This window comes from Gossypium hirsutum, chromosome D12, assembly GCF_007990345.1.
Source record: "Gossypium hirsutum isolate 1008001.06 chromosome D12, Gossypium_hirsutum_v2.1, whole genome shotgun sequence".
In the NCBI taxonomy this organism is placed as follows: Eukaryota; Viridiplantae; Streptophyta; class Magnoliopsida; order Malvales; family Malvaceae; genus Gossypium; species Gossypium hirsutum.
In genome coordinates this window covers 23,261,896-23,279,763 of record NC_053448.1, presented here as the reverse complement: position 1 = coordinate 23,279,763, position 17,868 = coordinate 23,261,896, and the positions used below count along the sequence as shown (strand labels likewise).

The 17,868-nt window shown below is 35.2% G+C and overlaps 1 non-coding gene across 1 annotated transcript; it reads left to right on the top strand.

Annotated features, from left to right (window-relative positions):
• The first annotated feature begins 2,433 nt into the window (after nucleotides 1–2,433).
• On the top strand, nucleotides 2,434–2,540 carry LOC121224894 (small nucleolar RNA R71). The gene has a single exon (XR_005922636.1). It is a non-coding gene; the product is annotated as a small nucleolar RNA R71 (small nucleolar RNA).
• Nucleotides 2,541–17,868: the final 15,328 nt, after the last annotated feature.

The window sequence follows — 17,868 nt, the reverse complement described above, 5'->3', positions numbered from 1 at the left end:
ATTCGATCTAACATCTGATCCATAAAAGGCAACGAAAAATGGTTTTTTCGAGTGGTTTTGTTCAGCTTTCTGTAATCAATACAGATTCTCCAATCGGTAACAGTTCTCATTGGAATTAACTCCTTATGCTCATTTTCAACAATCGTGATTCCACCCTTCTTCGGCACACACTGCACCAGACTTACCCACGAACTATTTGAAATAGGATAGATGATTTCTACATCAAACCATTTGATCACTTCCTTTCTCACAACTTCTTTCATAATAGGATTGAGCCTCCTTTGCCCATCAATTCGAGCTCTTTCAACTTCTTCTAAAATGATTTTATGCTTGCAAAATGAAGGGCTTATACCTCAAATATCATCTATGCTCCAACCAATTGCGTTCTTAATTTTCTTTAGAACAACAATTAATCACTCCTGTTGATCTTTTGTCAGCACTGCTGAAATAATCACATGCAAAGTAGAACAATTACCTAAATACACGTATTTCAAATGGGAAGGAAGTACCTTTAGTTCGAGTTTAGGTGGTTCTTCGATTAAAAACTTGGGTTGCACAAATTCTCTAACTTCCAACTCCAATGGTTCAAACCGTGTGGATTGAATATAATTTCTTGGATTGGCTTTCATCAAAGCCATGTTTTCTTCACCTTCTTCATCCTCCAAAGGGTCAAGTTCTAAATCTTTCTCCAATGGATCATCTTCAAAATTGCTTTCCAAAGATACCAAGGTTTCTATCTCTTCCATAACTGAACAGTCCTTTGTTTGATCGGGAAATTTTATTGCTTTAAGAATGTTAAAGGTCACCTGATCATCTTGAACTCGCATGGTGAGATCACCTTTCTGCACATCAATTAACTTTCTTCCCGTGGCTAGGAAAGGTCTCCCAAGGATAATTGGTACTTCCTTATCTTCTTCAAAATCTAAAATAATGAAATTAATAGGAAAAATAAATTTATAGACTCTTACCAAAACATCATCGATCTTTCCTTCAGGATATGCTAAAGATCGATCCGCTAGCTGAAGCGTCACAGTTGTAGGTCTTACTTCACCTATTCCTAACATCTTGAAAATAGACTTAGACATTAAGTTGATACTCGCTCCTACGTCACACAAAGCTTTACCACAGTAAGATTCACCAATGTTACAGGGAATAGTAAAGCTTCCTGGGTTTTTCAATTTCGGTGGCAGTTTGTTTTGCAGGAACGTACTGTACTCCTTTGTCAAAGCAACAGTCTCGTACTCACTCAGTCATTTTTTCTTAGACAATAGATTCTTCATAAACTTCACATAATTTGGTATTTGTTCGAAAGCCTCCACCAACGAAATATTGATGTGTAATTGCTTCAGAACATCCAAAAACTTCTTGAATTGCACCTCCTGTTTCTGCTTGTGTTGCTGCAATCTTTGCGGATATGGAGGTGATGGAACTTTCGATTGAACCGGACAACTTTTCTGAGTAGGTAAATCTGCATCCAAAGAGGATGTTAAAATATCTGAATTCACTAGGTTAGGGTTTACCTTGTTAGACTTTGCAGATTCTGATTCCTTTGGTGTAGGAACTTCAACAGCTGGTTGACTTTCCTCCTTTCTCAACATACTCATGATCGACATCAATCAATCGGGGTTCTACAGTCTTTCCACTCGCAATGCCACTGCCTTGATATGTTCTTTACCCAAATTTCTTGGATTCTCAGTATCGCTCAGCAAGGTTCCTTACGGTCTATTACGAAGCTCTGTAGGTAACTGACCCATTTGGTTTTCCAAATTTTTCAGTGTTGCTGCTTGGCTTTGGATCAAAGCGTCATTCTTTGCCATGTATGCTTTCAACAAGTTGTCCAAACTGTTTGATGCCTCAGCTTGAGGTGGTTTTAGAGCTTGCTGATTAAACCCTTGAGATTGGTTGGGTCTCTACTGCAATAAGTTGTTGTTCGATCCATTTCCTTGGTTACTCCAAGAAAAATTAGGATGATTATGCCATGAAGGATTGTAGAAGTTGGACTGAGGTCCTTGTCCACTCCTATTTTGATATTGGTTCCCCACATAGTACACTAACTCAGGGTTTGATGAACAAATCTTAAAAGAATGACCTTCCCTACAGTACACACAGGAAATTACTTCAAAAGGACTTGGTGGCTGAGCTGCAAAATTATTAGTACTATTAGTGGTTAACTGTTTTAACATAGAGGAAATAGACGATACCTGAGCCGATAATTAAGTGAGAGAGTCAACTTCATGAACTCCAAAAACTCATCTTTTTGAAGTTGTTCGATTTGTTGGCCATTGATAGTTATTACTCGCGATCCTCTCGATGATCTCATATACCTTATTATAAGACTTAGACAAAATTGCACCATTCGCGGAAGCATCTACCATCAATCTTGTATGTACGTTGAGACCATTATAGAATGTCTCCAACTGGATACAATGAGGAATCCCATGATGAGGACACTTACGAAGTAACTCCTTGAATCGCTCCTAAGCCTCATACAAAGACTCATCATCCAATTGCTGGAAAGTTGTGATCTCGTTCCTCAACTTAGCGTTTTTGCTAGGTGGGAAATACTTAACCAAAAATCTCTCTGCTAATTCTTTCCATGTAGATATGGAACTTGGTGGCAATGAATTGAGCCATGCTCGTGCTCAATCTCGCAATGAGTACGGCAACAACTTCAACCTCAGTGTGTCTTCAGTCACACTGACTATCTTGAATGAATCACTCACCTCCACAAACAATCGAAGGTGGAGATATGGATCTTTCGTAGGCATACCACTAAATTGGCCCACCATTTGTAGCATTTGAAACATCACTAGTTTCAATTCAAACTAGGTTGCCTCAATATTTGGCCTTCTAATTCCTGGGTTTAACTCGCTAAAAAGTGGCACAGCATATTGTCTGATGCATCGATCCCTATCATCGGCAATGAGGGTGGGATTTCGTACATAATCGGCTTAATTACCTTGGTCTTGATTCTGATTTCCAAGGTCCATCTTGACTTCTCTTTGAGCTGTTCGTTCACGTCTTCTTTGTTTGAAAGTTCACTCAATTTCAAGGTCTACAGGGAGTAATCGATAATTCGATCTATGCTTATAAACACCTGAAAAGAAAAGAAAAAAATAAAAAAGAATAAGTCAATAATGTTAGAAATAAATCAAATTGATAATAAATAATTTCATGAAAAAACTGACTATGGCAACAGTTGACAATCCCCGGCAATGGCACCAAAAACTTGTAACGCTGGGGTTAGTACAAGTGTACATAGTCCTAAGTATGCAAACTATATGAATGAAATAGATTTTAGCAAAATTTAACACAATTTGCAACAATTATAACATAAATAAACTAGGACAATTACTTTAATTAAACTCAATTTATTATCATCATGCTGAATAATATTCGGAAAAACATTCCATGGCAACTCGATCTTTCATGAGTTTGGAAACCAAATTAGGTCCTTTCGGAATCCTCTACTTAGTAAATACGCATTTTACTGATCCTTATTTACTAAGGGTTTCTTAGCATTCGTGTGAGGTAACAGGGACGTGGTAGGTTTGAAACAATTTAATCACACAAATCTAAAAACTATGCAGATAACAGAGCCTGGTTAAGGTTGTTATGCAACCTACAATTTAATCGGGTTAGGATTTAAATTGAGCATGCACATTTCAATTATGCGTCCATTAGTCGTCGTCTGGTTAGGATCGCTCAGCCAATTCAGGTGCATTTCAATCACGTATAAATGAAATACAAACTTCATTTTAATTGAAAACATGATCGATTGAGGCACAAACATTATAAGCATGAATCAAATACATATTATTTAATCAAAATAGTCATCCTAACTTAAATAAAATTAAGCTATCATTGTTGTAAACAAGAATAAAAAACACATAGCAAACATATTTATGTTAAATTAAAGGAAAGAAAGATTAAACCATATTCAGAGTGGCTGTCACCCAAGACTCTGACTGACGAGACTCCTTCGCTTCTTTGCGTTGCTCCTTATTTGATGGTTTTCCAAGGTAGTCGACCAAGGGCTCTTTAAGAGGCTAATTTGCTAACATCCTTATGCAAGGATGATGATAGGCGTGAGAGCTAAGAGAGTTGAGAGAGAGAGTGAGAGATGAGAGGGATGAGGGATGATTGAAAAAGTGAGAAATGAGCTCTTATTTATAGGTGAGGCAAGGGAGCTAGTTTGCTAAAAATAGGAGTGTCGATCCTTTGAAACCTCCTCCAAGAGTGGTCAGCCATGAATTGAGGAAATGTGGCTAATTTTTCCTAGATTTTTTTGTCAATTTGAATGCCCCAACAACTCAGGACTAAGACTCGGTCTCCAACAAATGTTAAGGTAAATCTCTAATTTCTTCAACTCTTTAAGGGCCTTGTATAATTAAACCGAAAATTGGTTTATAATCAGCCATGTGCAGTCGAAAATTGGGTTGATTTGGTCCCCACTTTGGACAGTTTTGCAATTAGAAGAAAACTCTCAGACCTGTCAAAAATAATAGATAGTTTAGAGGACCAAATGAATTAATTTAACCACTTTAATTAATCAATTTACTTAATATATTCAACTCAATTTTATTAATGAAATATTTATAATGAATTATTAAAATATAACATTATATTTTATTATTTAATTTAATCATGCATGGCCCATTTCATAACTTAAAAATATAATATGCTTAAATTAATATAAAATAAGCCATTTTATGCATGAAAACTATATAATAAAACATAAAATCACATTTTAATAATTTCTATGTCCTAATTTCATATTTTCACATATTTCATTAATTTATTAAATAATTACTTGGTTTTACAACAATTTTAAGTAAAAAGGTGATGAATTATATATGAAAAATCCTATATATTTTTCTGTTTACAGTCATCCATTACTAATGCAACCTAAATCATTAATCAAAAAATTGAAGGTATAACATTTAGTCAAATTTATCCAACTCATTCATTAATAGTTCACATGATTTAATTAAGTATCGAATGTAACAAAAATTTTCAAACACATTTTTATTAACCACAAATAAGCCTTGCATGTTTCATTAAAAAAATATTTTTGAAATGTGGGAGTATTTCCAAAACCCATATGCATTCCCCCAAACTTAAAGTTTGCATTGTCCCCAATGCACTTACATTAAAATGTAATGACAATAAAAATGCAACGACAATGCTCACTAACAAAATGAAAATTACAATTACATGCAATGCATGAACATTAAAATACAATGACAGTAAACATGCAACGACAATGTTCACTAATAAGATGAAAATTACAGCTACATGCAATGCATGAATACTACAGCTAAAACTTTAAGTAAACAAACTCAATTTTCCTCGGTCGTCAATATGGCTGCCCGATGTTTCTTCTTCCTCCTCTTTTCTCCTCTTTCTTGCGCTTTTTGTCTTTGGAGCGCCTTCTCTTCTTTTCTTTGGGCTTCGTACGGTCCTCGAATCGCTCCTCAGTTTTTGGCGTTGCCCCAGCATCATCGGCTACTTCTTGTGTAGGAGGGGTCACCTTGAATGGTCCAGTATAAACAATTATTGCTAATGAGTTGTGGTGCTTCTCATTTGTTACCTCTGCAGCTTCCACCTGTTTAGCTCTATCTCGCTCTAGATTACCAGTAGTTGCACCCACAAACTTGGATGCATTGACAATGTTCTCAGCATATTCTTTCTCAGTAGCATCTTTCTTAGTATTTTCTTCCTCGACCTTTTCGTTCAAAACTACAACACGGACTTCCCCCACTCCCACATCAACTTCCTCCTCAATAACAAGCGCCTCCTGACCAGCAATGAAGTTACCCTCGACCAGGCTATCAATCCTTCACAGGCACTTCTCAGCGTCCCTTGAGTCCTCTTCTTTCTCAACTTCAGAGACGTGCACAATGGTAGGGGATTCCACCGATCTATCTCAGTCCCCTAAGTCATCTTCCTTAGATGAGGGTTCATAATCTCAAATGATTAGTGAGAACACTGGATATTCTGGGAGTGGGGTCGGGCTTAATTGACTTAATGTGGCTACAATAGAGTTGTTATAGGCTCTGGTATAAGCGTAGAACAAATTTTTTAATCTGTCCATATCCTCTATTGTAGCTACAAGCCTAATCTGCTTATTGCTAGTAGAATTGGCCAACTTCTCAATATCCTGCACTTTGCGCAACAACGATGTCTCTGCAGTCAGGTTTGTTCTCGTGGTTTTTGCCTTGGTTTTGCCCTTTCTTGTCTTGCTAGTCTCTACTGCCTTCATTGCTAATGTATCTTTGCCACGATTTATTCTTTCAATAGAGGCTTCATTTATCGAGACTTTATTCTCCAGGACGTGTTCATCATCACGGGGCATGATCGCATCCTGCTGGCACAGTAGCATCACCAATGATGGGAAAACCAAAATTCCAATTTGCCTTGTGGCACAGTCAGTAATTTCCTGGTGGAGTATTACACCAACATCAATTTTTCTACCCTTTACAATTGAATGTATCAGGCACATTCTATCGAGGATAACTGTGGTTTTGTGAGTATAAGGCAGTAGCCTGCAGTTGAGAAAATGAAACCAGATTTTACTTTGCAGTGTTAGGAAGTGGCGGTGCATCGTATAGTTCTTTTGATGTGAACACATCCACAATGCTCCTTAGACATATAAATCCTTCACCAACAGGTCCCTTTTGTCGTCTGTGATATCTTTAATACACTCGGAGTGTTCATCTACATCTATTTTAATGTTATACAGCTCATTGATTTTTTTAGCATCCCATGGGATTAAGCCTTCTTGAACAAAGATAAACTCTAACTCATGGTCATAAAGGTTAGCAAAAAAATCACATACCAATGAAAGAGAATAGCTTCCAGGATACGTGTAGAAAGTCTCCCACTTCAACTTAGAGATGGTTTTGTAGACTTGCTTGCCCAAGTCTTATTGTTGCGAAAGAAGAATGTCTTGTTCTGGGTGGAAGTTTCGCTTCAAAATGTTGTCTTGGAACCAATCCTTGGCCACTTTCATTAAAAAGATCACCGGCTCTTTTTTCTCCGTTGGCATGGAGAATTCTGATTCATGAACTGCAATTGTAGAGGAGTGTCCTTCAAGAGGCCTGGTGGCCTTCTTGACTGATCCTCTCTTTCTTGCCATATTTTGTTTCTTTATGGAGTGAAGATGGTTTCAACTTGTAAAGGTACGAACTTGGGGAAGAGAAAGTGAATAAAAATGGCTGCTTTGTATGTGCTACAATTGGCACAGTGAAAAGGGGATTTATAGCGAGCGAAAGAAGATGGAAAGGCGTGACTTTTGTGAAGGGAAATAGAACTAATGGGAATAAATATGTCTAATAAGAATTGCACCCTCTCAGACAGATCAGATGGCTAGGTGACTTTTAATCAAACGGTGGGATCTGAAATTTTTGATATGCCCTCATTCTTGATGAGTCATAAGTGATAGTACAATAGTACGAACTGCGTTGATGATAAGCCCAAGTGCTTCGATAATGGTACCTAATTATTCTACAGAAAAAAGTAAAACAAAATTGAACAGAAACAAAAATAAAATAAATTTACATAATAAATTTCATTAGAACTAAAATTTTCGACAAATTTAATGGTTTCTGCTTGCTTTTGATAAATATTCCCAAGATAATGTTTCAATTGTTGTCTATTCACTCTGAACTGGTGTCCATCATGTAAATCTCTGATTATGACCGCACCATGAGGAAATACTTCGACAACTTCGAATGAACCAGACCAACGAGAGTTCAATTTACCCAGGTGCAATTTCAGTCTAAAATTGAATAATAAAACTTGCTAACCTGCGATAAATTTTCGCTGCAAAATAATTTTGTCATGCTAACGTTCGATTTTTTCCTTGGAAATTGTAGCGTTTTCATAGGCATTTCGCCTAATCTCTTCCAGTTCAGTGATATCCAACAACCTTTTCTTTCAAACAGCTTCGTAGTCTATGTTCACTTACATAATTACCCACATTGCTTTGTGCTCTAGTTCAACTGGAAAGTGACATGTTTTCCCAAAACCAATTGATACAGTGACATCCCCAATGGAGTTTTGTATGCTGTCCGCAATGCCCATAAAGTGTCATCCAGTTTGAAAGACCAATCTTTTCTTGAAGGGTTCACAACCTTCTCAAGAATGTTTTTAATTTGTCGATTCGATACTTTAGCTTGTCCATTAGTTTGTGGATGATAGTAGAAACCATTCTATGATTAACTCCATATCTCTTCATTGTGGCTGTCACTTGGTTGAAATGAAAATGTGTACCTTGATCACTAATCAATGCCTTTGGTGTGCCAAAGCGGGTGAGTATATATGTTTGTGAAAAAATTTAAGAACTGTCTTTGCATCATCCTTTGGGACTGCAACAGCTTCAACCCACTTCGAGATGTAGTTAACAGCTACTAATATATAAAGATTTCAAAATGAACTTGGAAATGGTCCCATAAAATTCATACCCCAAGCATCGAACAATTCAACCTCTATAATTGGCTGCTGCAACAGTTCATTACGTCGGGATATAGAGCCAGTGCACTAACATCTATCGCATTGATTCACAAAATTGTGAGCGTCTTTGAATAATGAAGGCTAGTAGAATCTAGATTGGAAAACCTTAGTAGCAGTTTGCATGCCACCGAAATGACCTCCATAAGGAGCATCATGACAATGCTTTAAGATGGAAAGTATCTCTTCTTCCGAAACACAACGTCGAATAATGTTGACATTGCATACCTTGAATAAATATAGCTCGTTCCAATAGTACTTCATTACACGAAGAACTCTTTCTTTTTTATGGCCTGTGACACCCAATGAGAGTTTTTCACACACTAGATAATTAACCAAATCTGCATACCAAGGGCTTGCATCTACAGCAAATAACTTCTCATCTGGGAATGCATCAATAATTTTAATTATGTTTCCATCCGATTTAGGGCTTAGTCAGAACAGTGGTTTCGGGACCAAAAATTCGGTGAGGAAAAATTTATTTTTACTATATTTTTATAGCCTACAATTTCACGGAAATATTTTGTGAAAATTTCGTTAAAAAATTTTGACATTTGGGCTCTCAATTTAGTTAAAAAAACTAAATTATAAAAAGTGCGAAAGTTGAGTTTTATATGTTAAAGGTATTTAATTGTTATGGAACTATATATTAGGGGTCCTTCTATGGTAATTAGACCATTAGTTAGTGATGGACAAAAATGAACATGAGATAAGTGAAATAGGATTTTTTTAAGGGCATTTTAGTCATTTAGTAAATAAATAGAATTAAAAGGGAAAAGGATGTAAAAATTGTGTTCATCATCCTTGCTTGCTGCCAAAACTTGAAGAAAACCATAGCTAGGGTTTCTTCACTTTCTCAGGCTCATAGTAAGTGATTCCAAGCCCCGTTTTTAATGTTCTTTACGTTTTTGGAATTCCGGTAGCTTAATTTAGCTTATTTTAGCAATAATTTAACCTAGGGTTCATATTTGGAAAAATACCCATAGGTGAAATAGGTTTATTTTGATGTTTTATGATAGAATATGAAGCTAGGAATTATGTTAACCAACTTTTTCTAGTCGATTTTAAGTGAAAAAGAGTATGTTGACATAATCGGCAAAAATACCTAATGTTCATAAGTAAGTGTTAGAGTAAGAATTTGATGTTCTCATAGAAGGGAAAAATGTTCAGCATGCTATAAAACATAAGAATAAGAGATGAAGTTTAATTTCCGAGCTTTGGGGAAAAAGTGTAAATATGCAAAATTTTAGGGGAAAAACTATAATTTTGCCAAAATTGAGTCAAGGACTGTTTTGATGAATGTGAGTATTAAATAAGCTAAATTTTCTATTATAGATCAAGAAGAACGAAATCAGGAGCTAGACTGGGGAAAGAAAAAGATTGAGGACTAAAGTGTTACATTTGATCACATTTTTGTACCGATGTAAGTTTACAGTAAATAAATGAAATATTTCAATAATTATTATTAATGCTGCTATTTTCTAGCAATTATGTATTTATTTCATGAAATTATTTAATGTTGACTTAAGTATGAGATGATAGAGAATCAGTGATAAAAGCCCCGTTGAAACATTAGGAGTGTATTAGATACAAATGTCATGACATTTGGGTAAAGAAATCCCATGTAAGACCATGTATGGGACATGGCATTGGAATCATTCAGACTATAAGAGGTCCCATGTAAGACCATGTCTGGGACATGGCGTTGGCACCGAGATGAGAGGTCCCTATGTCTGGGACATGGCATGGGCACCGATATGAGAACTCCTATGTAAGACCATATCTAGGATGTGGCATTGGCAGTATAGGAAACATCCCATGTAAGACCATGTCTGGGACATGGCTTTGGCATGTTATTATCAGATATGAGACCCAAGTATCCTTATTATTCCAATGTGGCTCAACGGGATAGAAAACAGATTATGTTTTATGGAAGTTCAAGTAAAAGTATAATTAGCAACTTCAGGGTAGTTATAAGAGTTAAGAATATGTTATGATATAAGTGAGAACCAATATTTCAGCTAGAGAAGAGTAATTTGTAATCTTAAGTTATCTAAATAAGTAAGTAAATAAACAAGTAAATGAGAGTAATTAAAGAGGAAACTTAAGAACATGATACTTGCATATCATTATTTGTGTTAAATGTTGTTATGTATTTACTTGTAAACTTACTAAGCTTTATGCTTACTTCTTTTATTTCTTTTTCTTTCATATAGTATTATCAAGCATAGTCGGGATCTTGAAGACGTCGGAGAGCGTTCACACTATCAACCACCACAACTCGGTATTTTAAGATAATAAATGTTTCAAGCTATTTCATGTATAGGGACTTAGTCATTTCGATTGTATATTCTTAAATTATGACTAAAAGACGATATGTAAATATTTGATGATGAATAGTTATTAAAATGGCTAAGTATGAAGGTGTTTGTTGTTATAAAAGTCTAGGTGATAAATTATGCATAGAAATCATGAAAAAGTAAAAATTGGTAGTGAATCAGTTTTGAGACAGCAGTGACGTGACTTTGAAAAATCACCAAGAATAGTGGAAAATTAATTAGAGGGTGGATGAGATATAGAATTAAATATTATTAAGTCTATTTTCATAGAAAAATAACAATGTAGACAAAGGAATTATGTATTCTGAGATATTTGCATTTTTGTTAGATAAGGTCAAAGTTGTTTTTGGAATCCCCTGTTCTGACTTTGGAAAATCATTAAAAATTGTAAAAAAAATATTTATGAGTTATAATTTATATGTATAGTTTCCTTATTGAGTTTATTTTCTGTATAAACAAGTGAGAGAAACATATGAAGCCTGTACAATGAGATAATTAAATTTTAGTGACGAGAGGTCAGGACAGTCGATCAATGAAATAGGGGAGACTTTAACTAGTAAACTGTACTAATTGGCTAAACCAAAAATTCTAAAATCTTTATGGTAAAAATATATATGAGCCTAGTTTTTGGGAAATTTTACAAATCTAAATTTCAAGTTTCGTAGCTCGAGTTATAAGTAATTTAGTAACTACTGTGCTAGTGGACAACATTGTTGTGAATAGTGAAATTAATTTCAAAAGTATAATTTTATGCCTCGAACTTTTAAGTTAAGTCAAGTAATGCCTCATGCTCGACTCCGGCAACGGTATTGGGTAAGGGGGTTACATTTTATTGGTATCAGAGCAATTTTAGTCGATTCTCGCAATATTCAGTATGAATAAGTGTCTAGCTATACATGCCATACTTATATGTTTTGATAGTGTGATTACTCCTGATGATTTAAAAATGTTTTCTGTTACAGTTATGGATCCCGAACAAGCTGGTACAAACGAAGTAGAGAGTAATGCGCCCACTACCGCAGAAGGGACGGTGCCACCAAATGTTAATGCTAGTGAAAGGCCCATTTCAGTTAGTCAGGGAGGAGGGGATCGAGAAGCCTTTTTCCAAGCTATGAATGATTGGTTTGCTGAGTTCGTTCGCAAAAATCCAGCTGTTAGACCTCCACCCTCTCATGATTTTCAGGTTCCCCATGGAGCTTCTCTAGCCGTAGGTATAGTTATCAGGGAAGGACCACCAGTTGATAAGATCAGAAAACAAGGGGCTGAAGAATTTCGGGCTACTAAAGACGATGATGCAGAAAAAGTAGAATTTTGGCTCAAGAATACTATCCGAGCTTTTGATGAATTATCCTGTACACCTGAAGACTGTATGAAGTGTGTTGTCTCACTTCTCAGAGATTCGACTTACCATTGGTGGAAGACTCTTGTGTCAGTGGTACCTAGTGAGAGGGTTACTTGGAATTTCTTTCAAGAGGAGTTCCATAAGAAGTACATCAGTCAGAGATTTAAAGATCAGAAAAGAAAAGAGTTCCTTGAGTTAAAACAAAGTAAGATGACTGTGAACGAGTATGAAACTGAATTTGTTAGACTTAGTAAATATGCTCGGGAGTTTGTGTCCACTGAAACTAACATATGCAAGAGATTTGAAGACGGGCTCAATGATGATATTCGACTGTCAGTGGGTGTTTTAGAAATCAGAGAGTTTGTTGTTCTGGTTGAGAGAGCCTGTAAAGTAGAGGATTTGTTAAAAGAAAAAGAAAAAGGCAAAGCTGATATTGAAGTGCAAAACACGAAGAAAAGGCAGATGAGAAGATCATTTCAGTCTACTTCCAAGAGGCCTAGAGAGTTCCCTAGTGGATCAAATTTTCCAACCAGATGTTCTAGTCGAAGTAGAGGCAGAAGACTTGAGGGTTCTAGAGCTCAAACTACTACAGTTGCAAGTATAGGTAGTACTCGACCCACTAGGCCAGAATGTGCCCAATGCGGTAAACATTATCCTGGAGAGTGTAGAGCAAATGAAAATACTTGTTTTAGATGTGGTGCACCAGACCACTTTATTCGGGATTGTCCCGAAACAACTAAAAGAGAAGTAATACTGAGTGCGAGATCAGGAAATGCTCCTGTAATATCCCAAAAATTGCTACTGTAATACCCCAAAAATTACTACAGTAAGAAAGTAGGTATCTTTGATAGTAAAATAAGGAAATAAAGTGACAAAAAGAGAGATTTTGAGTTATGGCAACATTGGGAATTATATTATGACATATTAATTCAAGAAAGGATTAAATCGCAAAAGTGAGAAAGGTTTTGTTGCTCAAGAGTAAATACTTGAAATTTGAGGGGTTAAAGTGTACATACGAAAAATTTTAAGGACCAATAGTGTAAATATTTAAAGGGTAGAATATCTAGAAACTAAGGAAAATGGATGAATTAGGACCAAATTGAAAATGTGAAGAATTTTGAGGGACTAAATCACAATTTTACCAAATTAAGTGATGACTCAATGATGGAATTTTTAAAGATTATGAAGGGAAAAATGGTCAATTAGAACAGAGAGAAATCTAGAAAACAGTGATGATGTTGGTGATATTTTAGATTAATTAATTAAATAAATATTAGTTTATTAATATTTTAATTTGATTTTTAAATGATATTTTATTATTTTATTATTATTCTATTTAGTATATATATGGGAGGAAAGATGAATAATATTCATCTTCTTCCATGCAACCAACGTGAGAAGAGAGGAAAAGAAAGAAAGTTTTGCTTTCTTTACAATTTGGTCATTCCACAAAAAAAATTACCATTTTCACTTAGAAATGAAAAGAATTTCCATAGCTTCCAAGAGAGAAAAATAACAAGGAAATAATGGGGAGCTAGAATATCAAGTTAGATTCAAGAAATAGAAGCTGGAGGAGAGAGAAAATCAAGTCAAAGATTGAAATCAATAGCACAAGGTAAGAACATCAAGATTTCAATATATTTTTAAGTTTGATATTATTGAAAAGGCATGGAAATAATGTTATAGTAGAGTTTTATTATATAAGGTCTTATGTTCTTGATATGTTAGTGAAGAAAAATAAGTGAAAGTGATGAGAAATATTATAGAGAAAGGGAATAAGGGAGTTATACACCTAGTAATCAACATTTTGCACTAAAACAGTTTTGGACAGTAGAAGCAGTCTAAATTTGAAAAATCACCATAAATCGTGAAAATTTAATTATAGGATGAAAAAAATGTGAAATTAAAGCTTATTGAGTCTAGTTTCTCATAGAAGAAACAATGTAAGCAATGAAATTGTAAATCATGAGATATAATAAATTTTGTGAGATAAGGTCAGAATGATTTCAGGTTCCCTTATTATGACTTTGAAAAATCATAAAAAATTGGAGAAAAATGATTATGGTCTTAAATTTATTTGCTTAAAATATTGAATGAGTATATTTTCAATAGAAACAAACGGGAACATTATTCGAATCTTGTACGAGGAGATAATTAATTTTTAGTAAAGAAGGGTCAAAACTGTCAGATAGCAGGATAGGGATGAATTTAAAGAATAAAATGTACTTATTGGCTAAACTAAAAATTTTGAAAATTTTATGATAAGAATATATGTGAGTGCAGTTTCAGATAAAATTTTTGGATCTTAATTCGGAGTTCTGTAGCTCAAGATAAAAATAAATTTGTGACAATGGCTCAAGTGGACGGCTTTGATTGAACAAATAAATAAATAGTGAAATTATAGATAATGTTACATATAAGCATGTTATATACATGAAGGATGTGGAATGGAGAGGAGGAGGAAAATATATGATTATCCAACTAGCATGAGTTTTCATTAAAAATGGCTAATTTGCATGTTTTAGGTTTAGGGACTAAATTGAATAAAAGTAATATTTTAAGGGTAAATTTGTAAAAATATCAAAAAGGACCAAATTGCATGAAATGAATTGTTTTATTATTTAAATTAATAAATTGAATGAAATATTAATTTATATCAAGATTGAGTGGAAATTCGAGGAAAATAGAAAATTACCAAAATGACCCTGAATTTTGGTATTTCTGCAATTTAGCTTGGTAAGTTCGTGTAACTTGAATTATATTCTTAGATGATTGAAATATATATATTGGATTGAGAAATTGTGAATTGAATGAAATGGAAATGAAGCTTTGAATTACATGTGTAAATATCGGGTCTCGTAGGCCCTATTTGTTATGAATATAATATTTCGAGGATATGTTGTAAAGAATTATAAAAGAACGTTAATAATTTAAAATTTTTAATTCAGATGAAATTTTGTAACTCGGTTTAATACGTATGCAAATGTATGTCTTCTAGTAATGCCTCGTACCCTATTCCGGCGTCGAATACGGGTAATGGGTGTTACAATGTGACATCGCTAGATTCGGTAATAACGTTTAGACCGGGTTTGGGGTGTTATAGCTCCTACTACAGGCAGATCAAAGAGGAACTTGAGAGTTGGAGCAAGTAATAGGGGTACGTCTAAAGACTCAGCAACTAGATTAGATGTTAGAGCACCCGCAAGAACATATGCTATTCGTTCTCGGGAAGAGGTATCGTCCCCTGATGTGATTACGGGTACATTTGCTCTCTATGATACTAATGTTATTGCTTTAATTTATCCGGGTTCAACTCATTCTTATGTTTGTGTGAGATTGATGCCTAGTATGAACATGTCTATAGAATCCACTGAATTTGTAATTAAAGTATCAAATCCATTAGGCCAGTATGTGTTAGTAGATAAAGTATGTAAGAGTTGCCCTTTGATGATTAGAGGTCGCTGTTTTTCGGCCGATCTCATGCTATTGCCGTTTGATGAGTTTGATGTGATTCTTGGTATGGATTGGTTGACTGCCCATGATGTGATAGTAAATTGCGGAAAGAAATACATTGAGTTGAAATGTGAAAATGGTGATATTATCCGGGTTGATTCAGATGAGTCAGATGGTTCTCTATTTATGATTTCTATTATGTCTGCTCAGAAATGTTTAAGAAAAGGGTGTGAAGCTTATCTTGCTTTTGTATTGAACACTAAAGATCCAGAGTTGAAAATTGAATCAGTGCCGGTGGTACGTGAGTATTTAGATGTGTTCCCAGAAGAATTACCAGGTTTGCCTCCTGTTAGAGAAGTTGAATTTGGTATTGAGTTGATTCCAGGAACAACTCCTATTTCTATTGCTCCTTATAGAATGGCCCCGTTGGAATTGAAAGAATTGAAAGCTCAGTTGCAGGAATTAACTGATAAAGGTTTTCCAAGGCCTAGTTGTTCTTCGTGGGGCGCACCAGTGCTTTTTGTGAAAAAGAAAGACGGTCCAATGAGATTATGCATAGATTACTGGCAACTTGATAAGGTAACTATAAAGAAAAAATATCCACTGCCTAGAATTGATGAATTTTTTGACCAGTTGAAAGGAGTTACTATGTTTTCCAATATAGACTTGAGATTCGGTTATTATCAGTTGAGGGTTAAAGAGTCAGATGTTCCGAATACTGCTTTTCGGACTAGGTATGGTCACTATGAGTTTCTTGTGATACCATTTGGATTGACTAATGCTCCTGTTGTTTTTATGGACTTAATGAATCGAATTTTTAGACCTTACTTAGATAAATTTGTAGTTGTGTTAATTGATGATATTCTGATTTATTCTCGCTATGAGATTGAACATGCCGAGCATTTGAGAACCGTTTTACAGATTTTGAGAGATAATAAGCTTTATGCCAAGTTTAGTAAAAGTGAGTTCTGGCTTCGGGAAGTTAGATTCCTTCGACACATTGTCTCAGGCGATGGTATTAAAGTTGATCCAAGTAATATAATTGCAATTGTTAATTGGAAGCCTCCTAAAAATGTATCAGAGGTCAGAAGCTTTCTTGGATTAGCTGGTTATTACCGATGATTTGTAAAGGGATTTTCCATGATAGCTACCCCATTAACAAGGTTGTTGCAGAGAGATGTCAAGTTTCAATGGACTAAAAAGTGTCAGTAGAGTTTTGACAAGTTAAAGGCACTGTTGACTGAAGCTCCTGTTTTAGTACAGCCAGAACTGGGTAAAGAATTTGTGATTTACAGTGATGCATCCTTGAAAGGATTGGGTTGTGTACTTATGTAGGAAGATAAAGTAATCGCATATGCTTCCAGACAGTTAAAGCCACATGAGAAAAACTATCTGACGCATGATTTAGAGCTGGCTGCCATTGTATTTGCGTTGAAGATTTGGAGACATTACTTGTATAGTAAGAAGTATCGAATATTTACTGACCATAAAAGCTTGAAGTACTTGATGACTCAAAAATATTTGAACCTGAGGAAAGAAAATGGCTAGAGTTGATTAAAGATTATGAGTTAGTGATTGACTACTACCCGCGTAAGGCAAATGTTGTTGCTGATGCCTTCAGTAGAAAATCTTTATTTGCATTGAGGGCTTTGAATACCAGTTTGGCTTTATCAGATGACGGTTCCATTTTAGCTGAGTTGAGGGCTAAACCGATATTTCTTGAAGAAATCTATGAAGCTCAGAAAAATGACAGTGAGTTGCAAGTTAAAAGAGCTCAATGCGAATCGGGTGTAGAGTCAAAATTTCAGATCGGTTCTAATGGTTGTTTGATGTTTAGAGACAGAGTATGTGTGCCAAAGAATGATGAGCTTATTCGAAAGATCTTACAGGAAGCACATAGCAGTTCTTTGTCTATTCATCCAGGTAGAACAAAGATGTATAATGATCTGAGGAAACTGTACTAGTAGGCAGGAATGAAAAGAGATATTTCAGAATTTGTTTCTAGATGCTTGATCTGTCAATAGGTGAAGGGTAAACATCAGGTACCTTCAGGTTTATTGTAGCCTGTGTTAGTTCCTGAGTGGAAATGGGACCGGGTTACCATGGATTTTGTAGCAGGGTTACCGTTGACATCGACAAAGAAAGATGCAGTATGGGTTGTAATTGATAAGCTAACGAAGTCAGCTCATTTTATTTCGGTTCGTATGGATTATTCACTTT